The sequence below is a fragment of the Sinocyclocheilus rhinocerous genome, unplaced genomic scaffold (genome assembly GCF_001515625.1).
Source record: "Sinocyclocheilus rhinocerous isolate Xijiao unplaced genomic scaffold, SAMN03320098_v1.1 scaffold768, whole genome shotgun sequence".
Classification (NCBI taxonomy): Eukaryota; Metazoa; Chordata; class Actinopteri; order Cypriniformes; family Cyprinidae; genus Sinocyclocheilus; species Sinocyclocheilus rhinocerous.
In genome coordinates, this window is record NW_015634483.1 from 867,300 (window position 1) to 878,230 (window position 10,931).

Sequence of the window (10,931 nt, forward strand, 5' to 3'; positions counted from 1 at the left end):
AAAGTCTGCCTACACTGGACGCGATCAAACGACCGTTGGTTTGGAATTTTCATTTTTGGGTGAACTATCCCCTTAGCTAAGGTTTTAAATATGACTAGTACTTTTCCCCAATGTGGTATTAGTAGTTACTACAAGTAGTTAACAAAAGTACCTCAATATTTCTTCTACCAATTACTTTGTCATAGCTCTAAACAATTTATCTTTTCCTTCTTTCCCTAAATCCGACCAGACCCCTGTGCTGCAGGATAAAGTGGAATGTGCCAGCGCTGGACAGGTTTTTTAACAGTTTTCGGCTGAGCAGGGAGGCCCTGACAGAGCTGCTGGATTTCTGAGAAGAGAATGTCAACGGTGATGGGGTGCAACAATCCAGACCCTGGTGTTTCTCGTCTGTCTGCCAGTGGTACATCATACAGAGTGGTCTTCAGAGTGTTTAACATGCCTTGTTCCACTGTCTCTGAGTCGCTGAGGAGGTGGTGGCCATTCACCAAGAGATTCACCTCCTGAAGACCCCAGAACACATGGCGGCAGGGCTGGGCTCAAAACTGATGTTAAACCTAAGCTATGTTGTAAATAGTTGTAAAAAGTACTTTCAGTAATGTATAGATCCATTTGTTTTAATGTGTAAAAAATGTATTTACAGGACATAAAAATAAATGTATAGAAGAATGATTTGTAAGCTGCATTTAAAAAATGAACAATGTACATATCAATTACTTCCCTTTTATTTACACATGTGAATATGCATAACAAAAAATACAAAATGTACAGAAAGTACTCAGGCTCATTTACAAATAAATTACATTACAAAAATTAATAACGTATACAACTTACCATTTTGTTTTTAATTTACATCACAAAAATAAAACTACAGAAATTAGGCAATGTTTCATTGACAATGTGACATAAAAAAGATATTGAAAAATTTTATTGTACCCATTTTTTCCAACGTATGAAAAATATTAAGACAGTGGTGCAATCTTTGAAAATATGTACAACATATTTAAACATATGTAAAAATTGGTGCTACATTAAAATATGACAGCAGGACATGCATACAAAATACTGAAGTGCACAAGTTTGGTTAAAACGTGTAGACATATCTTGCATGACAGCACTACAAAAACACAACAAAGGCTGAATTGGGACAGCTTACGTCGTGACGTGACGCAATCGCACTTCAAATGCGCACTTCGGAGTCAACGCACTTCAGTTTGGGACAGCCTTCATCGCGCCGCTGTGATGAAATCGCACTTCAAATGTGCACTTCGGAGTCAGTGCACTTCACATTGGGACACAGCTCTTATGTAAAAAAAAAAAGTCATGCCTATGACCCTGGAGGCAGAGCCAATGTTGCCACTTAGCAATTTTGTTACTAGATTTAGCAACTTTTCAGTCTACCCTAGCAACTTTTTTTTTTTCAAAAAGCACCTAGCAACAAATTTAGCTATTTTTTAATACACCAAACACACAAAATAATGTTCTTTTTAGCAAAATTTAACAGACTATCCAAATTTTAATAAAACAATAGGCTGATACCTTTAGAAGCATGGATGTGTCTGTCACTTTAAAGGTGTGGTTCACACAAAAATAAAAAATAAAGTCATAATTTACCCAGGTTGCTCTAAACCTGCATAAAGTTCTTTCTTCTATTGAACACAAAAGAAGATACCTTGAAGAATGTGTCTCAACTAAACAGCTGCTGGTTGTAACTTCCATAGTAAGGTAAAACAAAAAATACTATCAGAGTCACTTGGTTCACACAAAAATAAAAAATAAAGTCATAATTTACCCAGGTTGCTCTAAACCTGCATAAAGTTCTTTCTTCTGTTGAACACAAAAGAAGATACTTTGAAGAATGTGGGCAACTAAACAGCTGCTGGTCCTCAGTAACTTCCATAGTAGAGAAAAAATGTCATTGGGGACCAGAAAATGTTTGGTTACCCACATTCTTCAAAATGTCTTCTTTTATGTTCAACCGAAGAAAGAAATTATTACAGGTTTGGAACAACTTGTGGGTGTGTAACGATGACAACATTTTTGGGTGAACTGTCCCTTTAAGTCAGACAGTCCACCGTGAAAAACTGAAATGCTTCTCTGCAAACTGCGCGTTCATCATTAGTAACTTACTGGACAGACACATTGATAATTTTCCCCTTCAGCCCTACATCTGGAGAGTATTGTGTTCAAAGGGCAGATGTGAGCTCTAGATGTTTTAAACCGCGCAGGTTTGTTTACCGCATGCTGCGCTCGTGTGAAAAGGCTTTAACGGCGCGCACTCTGGAGACTCCATCGCTATGGAAACTAAGACGTCAAAATCACGCGCAAATTAGCTTCTCTAATACTTCTTATGAAACTGATTTCATTATAATTGCTATTAGTATTATAAACAGTGCAAAATACTTATTTGTTTATGCAAATATGTGTTGGCCTTTGTAAAATACGGGACAAATCGCGTCCCGTATTGATTTGATACGGGACGCATCATTTTACCATTAAATACGGGACGATTCCGGATTTTAAGGGACGGGTGGCAACCCTACTTGCAGCGTCTCATGGATGCGAGCTCATGCCATTCTAAAAACACTGCGCTCAAGTTAAAATTAGTTTACTCCCATCTTCTTGCATGTTTTACCTATTCCACTGCCCGCATCGCATCTTTGTCAACACAAAAGCGCATTCTGTGTGAATGGCGCTAGCGCTGGATTTCTAAAAAATAAAATCGTGGCAAAACAATAAATTCGAATTAATCGATTAAATCGGGAAAATCGCCCAGCCCTACGCATCATATGACCCCTTTAAATCTGCTAAAAATATCAGTCTGTATGTTCACTGAACTCATGGGCTTTTTTGATTGATTTTCAGAAGTGACACATTTGAAATGGTCACTCAGCACATGTGATTGAATTAGTTATGCTGTGTGTAGGAAATGGCACAAGAGGAGGAGAAGTGGGCAGCTGAGGTGGACTCTGTTGAGGGGGGCAGGGCATCCCCATCCCCCGGCATCCCCCTTAATCTACGCCTAATCTACGCCGAAATAACTAACAAAAATTATTCTTTACATAACCTCCCATTCTTTATTGTCTGAAATGTTCACTTTTATACTGGTGTAGAATTTACCCTTGCACTGCAGAAGTGGCATTAAGATGTATTTATATGCACTGTTTATGTAGATATGGGGTGGTATGTCATTTCTGAAACAATTTTCTTTAATGATTACAAACTTTCAGTTGTTGATCCTATGATCCTGTCATCTATTCTTGGAAAACTTGTGTCTGAATGTCAAAGATTGAGATGTAATGTAGGCTTTTAAATTCCATTACGGGGTGCATCTAAAAACTGATATTAAACCCCATGTTTTGTGAGTGCATGACTTGTAATTTTTAGTAAATCTCCCGTTTTTATAGAGCTGATACACATTAAATTCGTTAGAAGTAAAGAGTATTCTTTTATATCATTACTTACAGACTCTATCCTCCCCTATGACAGCACAGCTAAATATTGCAAACTGACATTTTATAATACATTTTACAATCCTCCTTTTGGACTGTAAATGTATTTATATTCAACATGTATTTATTTCCTAGATGATAAATGGACTAAGCCTACAGTCACTATGAAACACGTACTGTAATGATGTCATATAATAAAATACAATACAGTGTAGCACATACTACAATTTGAAAGTCTAGTTTTAGTTGCATATTTTTCTGTTCAGTAAGGTTTTTTTTTAATTTAATTTTTTTTTATAACTGTATTCAGCAGTGGCGAGGCCAGAAGTTTTCAAGCGAGTGGACCTTGGTGAAATATGGACCCCAGTGCCTTTGGCTTTTGGCTGAAAAAGAAAAAGGCCAAAAAATGAGCTGAAAATTTATGCCTAAATTGAAAAAAAAAAAAAGAATTTACTTGAAAATGTGATGTTATATAATAGGCTTACTGGTCATATATCACTGAAAAGGTCTCAACTAGCATAATTGTTTCAGGACATCAAACAATACTAAATATATGTGAACAGTGTTTTAGTAAATCTCCCGTTTTTATAGAGCTGATACACATTAAATTCGTTAGAAGGAAAGAGTATTCTTTTATATAATTACTTACAGACTCTATCCTCCCTTATGACAGCACAGCTAAATATTGCAAACTGACATTTTATAATACATTTTACAATCCTCCTTTTGGACTGTAAATGTATTTATATTCAACATGTATTTATTTCCTAGATGATAAATGGACTAAGCCTACAGTCACTATGAAACACGTACTGTAATGATGTCATATAATAAAATACAATACAGTGTAGCACATACTACAATTTGAAAGTCTAGTTTTAGTTGCATATTTTTCTGTTCAGTAAGGTTTTTTTTTAATTTAATTTTTTTTTATAACTGTATTCAGCAGTGGCGAGGCCAGAAGTTTTCAAGCGAGTGGACCTTGGTGAAATATGGACCCCAGTGCCTTTGGCTTTTGGCTGAAAAAGAAAAAGGCCAAAAAATGAGCTGAAAATTTATGCCTAAATTGAAAAAAAAATATGAATTTACTTGAAAATGTGATGTTATATAATAGGCTTACTGGTCATATATCACTGAAAAGGTCTCAACTAGCATAATTGTTTCAGGACATCAAACAATACTAAATATATGTGAACAGTATAGGCTATACATGCGACTTTTGGGCTGCGTTTTGGTTTGTAGCTTCACCAAACATAGATTGACAGCCCATGCATTTACCATTTGCCATAGAATAAAAGCGCACAACTGGAAGATCGACACTGATCCACTGGGGTCTTATTACTTATTCTTTACTAGAGGTGTGCGATATTGACAAAAAAATGATATCGCGATATTTTCTGGTATTTTATCAATTACGATAATTACACAATATTTTGCTGAGTGTGTTATTGTGCTGGAATCTGGCTACCGTGGACAGCTGACAGACTACACAAGCTTCTAAAGTTTTTTATATTCTTCATTCTGTGTGGTGATCAGATCACAGCAGTGATAAAAATGAATCTTTAACAATAAGTTTAAATTGAATTTTATTGTTTATGGGCATTTTTTACCTTTATAAAGCCTTTTTTTTTTTCTAGAAAAGTGTGCATCACCTTGGGTCAAATCTTTACATTTAATCAGTCAATTAGAATAATAAGACATTTGGGCTGTTAAGCAAATTAAATCAGTATTGACAAAATTAATCTTTGCAATGCAGAGAAGTTGCATTTAGATGTATTTACCCACTGTTTAATGCCGCTCAGAGGGACATGGAATGCTTTAACCTGCAGTTAAAAATGCATAAATAATGTTTTGATATTTTAAACACAAAACATTGAAAACTGATGTTTGAAATTATAAAAAAAGAAAGAAAAAATACTTTAAATGTGAAATAAAAACCGCCAGTAGGTGGCAGCAAGTCACTGTTAACAAGTGAGTCATTGCGATTGAACCGAATCATTTAAACAGTTGATTCAGAACGAAACAGCTTCATGTTGCTCAGAGACGCAAAACAGCACTGTGGCTGTGCTTGGAATTTTGAATTATTTTTGAACTGTCGTAAAAATCAATATCACATTTGTAATCATGGTGATTTTGGAGAAAAAACGGCACTCTTCGTGGGATTTTGATTAAATATATGAAATGATATAAATATATACATTTTCTGCCCCCATATCTTGCAAAACATTGAAAACTGATGTTTGAAATTATAAAAAAAGAAAGAAAAAATACTTTAAATGTGAAATAAAAACCGCCAGTAGGTGGCAGCAAGTCACTGTTAACAAGTGAGTCATTGCGATTGAACCGAATCATTTAAACAGTTGATTCAGAACGAAACAGCTTCATGTTGCTCAGAGACGCAAAACAGCACTGTGGCTGTGCTTGGAATTTTGAATTATTTTTGAACTGTCGTAAAAATCAATATCACATTTGTAATCATGGTGATTTTGGAGAAAAAACGGCACTCTTCGTGGGATTTTGATTAAATATATGAAATGATATAAATATATACATTTTCTGCCCCCATATCTTGAATTGGGTTATCATTCTTAATGCACTTTAATAGACTGAATCATGCAGTGAAAGAACGCGTACGCTATAGACGTCATCACGTAATGTATGCGTGCACTCTGTAGATGTGTTTTGTTCGTTGAACCTCTGCATCGTTAATTTACCCAACAGTAAGTTATAATAAACTAAAACATCAGCGCTAACACAAGTGAGACATGTTCTGCACTTTGCAAACCTGCTATAATACAAGAATTATATATAAAAAGTACTTGCACTAAATGTGGAACTGCCACTACATTTTAGGGCACTTTTCGCCAAAAGGTAGTTTTGTAACACATTCCATGGTAATACCACGGCATTTATTTCGTATCATGAAGTCTTATAAATACTATGATTGACTGTTATTAGGTAAAAGTTCATAAACATGGTATACACCAAAGTACGATGGTATAATCCTCTCATAACGTCACTGTACCAGTTTTTTGTAATTTGCTTAATGTACTCCCATCAATTTCATTTGGCATTCAACTCAAGTATTTCTGTTCAGGGCCAAGCCTGGAAGATCATGTTAAAGGAAAGAAACACCAACATCTCCTGCGGCTCAGAGCTCAGCGTAAAGCTCAGGAGGAGAACAGCGTGTTTGTGAGCGGCTTTAAACCAGACACGTCTCAAACCGATCTGAAGGAGTATTTCGCACAGTTTGGGCCGGTGTCAGATGTGATCATGGACAAGCAGAAGGTTCATATACTGTCTTTACCCTGTGGTCTAGTTCTCCTGTGGTAATAATTTAATCGTTGTCTTGCTTACATCTGCATTTGATGTAACATTTGCTAACCCTATGTTAACATTAACCCTGAGTTAAGTAACATTAACATAGGGTTCATTTGAGTAAAAGGAGATGTAATGTGAGATTTGTTGTTTTTTGTAGGGTGTCTATGCTATAGTTGAGTTCTCCGAGCCGCAGAACGCTCAGACAGCTCTGGCACAACTACAGCATCAGCTCAATGGACTGAAACTCCATGTCAAGCCCAGAGAGAGGAAATAGTTTAAACTGGCCAGCAGGGGGAAACAAGACTCCAAAACCCCCCAGATCAGCCTGGACAAACTCAACTACGAGCTCTGCAAGACTTCATCTGTAAGAGAGCGTTTCACATCCAGGCAGCACAATGAAAAGTGTGTTTGCTTCATTAGAAGTTCTTTCTCATTTATTTTTAATGTTCTTTTTGTGTGTGAAAGGTAAATGAGCAGATGCTGAAGGTGGTGGAGAGTTTCGAGTTGAAAGACAATGAGAAGAAAGTGAGAGAACTTCTAGTTCAGCTGCTACAGGAAGTCTTCGCAGAGTTCTTTCCAGGTTCTCTCTTAACTAAAACATGAACTAGACAAGACGAGTGCATAAAATAAACATTCACCCTGTCTATTTTTAAAATGCATGTTATAGAACTTATTGTGAACAATTCACCTGTTCATTTGTTTCTTTTTTGCAAAAATGAAGTCCAGTCAACAACTTATGCATAGAACCAATTCCTGCCCTACATTTGAGAGAGAGATTTGTTGCTCTGTCTGTTTCATCACAATTTGAATCAGTGCAGAAGAGTGCAACAGTGACCACACATTTTTTTCTGCAGCATTGGTTTTTAATATTTTTCCTGTTCATTTTCTCGTGATTTTAGAAAAGATTCTTCAAAAAGTCCTTGTGTCATGTGTTACAGATTGCCAAATTGTGCCCTTTGGATCCTCTGTGAACACTTTTGGGATTCACTCCTGTGACATTGATCTGTTCTTCGACCTTGAGAACACCAAAGTTTTTCAAGCTCGTGCCAAGTCTTCTGAAGCGGTGTGTTAGCAGCGCTAATACTGGGCGACTGTGACCTCAAACATCACGTAATCAAACTATTTACTTCCGTCAATCTGTAAAATCTCAAAAACTGCCAATTTTCAGCAGACAGGAGAAAACCAGTCTGAGGATTGCCGCTCTGAAGACTCCATTTTATCCGACATTGACCTGTCCACTGCCACGCCTGCTGAAGTATTGGAGCTGGTTGCAATCATTTTGAGGAAGTGCGTTCCAGGTGTGCACAAAGTCCAGACACTCAACACTGCCCGACTCCCTGTGGTCAAGTTCAGTCATCGAGAGCTCAACCTCCACGGTGACATCACCATCAACAACAGGTTGAAAACAGCTGTTTTTGGCCACTTTGTGAAATGGAAAATCTTGGAGTATAGCACTCCATTGGATAATCTCTGTCTATAATAATGTTTTTCCTTCTGCACCAGATTGGCAGTAAGAAACACACGATTTTTGCAGTTATGTTCAGGCATTGACCTCAGACTGCGACCCTTAGTCTACACCATCCGATTATGGGCCAAGCAGAAACAATTAGCAGGTAATAAAGTTGTGCATGACAATTAATTGTGAACATCAGATTAAAAAAATGACTACATTTTTAGTGTTTTACCACATATGAGTGCATATATTTAGGGCTAAGTTTTTTTTATCAGCATATTAATAGCTAATAAATAAATCTTTTTATAAAAAATAAATAAAAAAAATAAAAAATAAAATACTGTAAAGTGATGTGACTATAGTACAGTAATAAATAATCAAATATAATAACCACCTTGATGTATGCTTTGAACTGAACTTTTACAATTTAAATAATTTATTACATTGCTTATATTCCAGTGTTAAGTGTTAGACTCGATCTAGGGGGTAAAAATGTATCAAAAATACAAAAATTTTAATGGTGTAATACCAAGCTTCACTTGTTTTTGGCAAAATATAACTTTTAACTCAAAATATTCTTTTGATTTTGGGGTAATATGAATGACCTGGACATTTCTTGACAGTTTTGGTGCGATTCACATGTACAATTTTCTCAGGTTAACCTTATACATTTTGAATATTATTGGGAACCTGTCTGGCCCTGGACCGTTGTTGAACAATTACGCTCTTACACTGCTGGTGGTCTTCTACCTTCAGAATCGAGACCCTCCTGTGCTTCCCACTGTGAACCAGCTAAAGAACATGGCCTGTGTGTTAACCAGGACTGCTCTTCATTTAACTTCCTTAATAATTTGTTTTTTTCCTGTATTTTATGACTTATTACATATTTTGTTGACTTTTTATTAAAGGAGTATTAGATGCAGATGTAACAGGATGTCAGACTAAACCGTATCTGTCATGAGAGCCTGAGATGCATATTGATAATGGCTTTTGTTTGTGCAGGTGAGGAAGAAGAGTGTATTATTGAGGAATGGGATTGTACATTTCCTAGTCAGCCATTTATTGTACCGCCCAGCAAAAACACTGAAGATCTCTGTAAGTATACCATATGCTTTACATTATCAGTTAACATGTTTACATTCACTTTCTTAAACTGGTTACCAGTTAACTGCATAGGTCATCAATGGCTTCAGCATTAGCTGATCAACACAGCTGCAGTAGATTTTTATGGCATGTAAACCCTTAACTGTCTTTCTGTCAGCTTATAGACCTTAGTGCAGATGAATCATTTTCAAAATCCGCAACCTTCAAAAATGATTTATGGAACCATAGAACACACTGTACTTTTGTCCCTCACATCCTTGATGCTTAATTTGTCAAAAAATAAATGTGACACTACCCTGACTAATGTTTATTGAAGTGCACATCTGACTATATATTCACATCCAGCAAAAATTGTGTTTCACGATAGAGGAGACGACAATAAATGGTACACTGTGTTCTCATGCAGCCTCCTTCTGTAGGAGAAGTTCTACAGTCAAAAACTCATCGCTGCATCTCTAGAAACTGCAAACATAGTAGAATACAAGTCCATACAAATTTCTTGATTTTTGGAATACTTTTTAGTGATTTAACATCGCAACTTGCACAACTAACAGATGGAATAGAGTTAGATAATCTTTGTTTTGATGTCACAGGTGTTTTTTTTAACCCGTTTGTTAACTGGTATTTCAATAAAATAAATAGTTATCAGCCTACTGATGTGCATGTAAACATGCTCAGTATCTCATCTGCGTTTTTACAAACCCTAGTTTGCTCCCTACCCTAGATATTATCATAGGTGTCTTCCAACACAAAGGCTGTAACAAACAGCAGGCAGCAGCAACATTTAGATAGTTTGATGTTACCTTGTGATCAAAATCAAAGTTCTGATTGGTTAGCTAGCCCAGTGTGTTGTGATTGGCTAAACCGCCTCTAGTGCGCATCTAAGCGTCCCGCCCCTCACCTCAGCAGCATGTGCTCCGGTTGTATTGTAAACAATGGCGTTGTTAATATCGCTTATCAGTTTGAGACTATGTGGAGAAGTTTCCTTATTTCCTCTGGCATTACCCTTCTGCCTTTTATCTAAATGGTAATATATAATTTATCTAACCAAATATAGTTTAATATATGGTCTCACTTTATTTTAAAGAGCAGGTCATATGGTTTTTTAAAGTGTCCTAATATTGTGCTGGAGTCCCCTACGAATTGAATTATGTAGAGTATGTGTGTTAGATAAATAAGTGTATGAGTGAATAAATAGTGTGTGTTCCACAGTTATTGTCAAGTGTTCATGAGATGGATGGCCTGAGGGAAGAAACTGTTCCTGTGTCTGGTCGTTCTGGTGCTCAGAGCTCTGTAGCGTCGACCAGATGGCAACAGTTCAAAGAGGGAGTGTGCTGGATGTGAGGGTTCCAGAGTGATTTTGCCAGCCCTTTTGCTCACTCTGGATGAGTACAGTTCTTGGAGAGAAGGGAGGGTTGTATATTTTGAGCACTCAATTGAAAATGTACACATAACGTATCATTCGTACTTACAGGTTGTGGTTCGGAGAAGCTTGTTGGTCCAAATAAAGAAGATTAGAAGCCAACGAAGATAAAAGGCTAGATTAGAGAAGCAGTCCTCGGTAAAATGACGAGCACAACAAAAGGTTCGAATTGTATTTCTGT

General features: G+C 36.6%; 1 pseudogene; it reads left to right on the forward strand.

Annotated features, from left to right (window-relative positions):
* Window positions 1-351: 351 nt before the first annotated feature.
* The window catches only part of LOC107745670 (speckle targeted PIP5K1A-regulated poly(A) polymerase-like), a 13,540-nt pseudogene continuing 2,960 nt past the window's right edge, over window positions 352-10,931 (forward strand).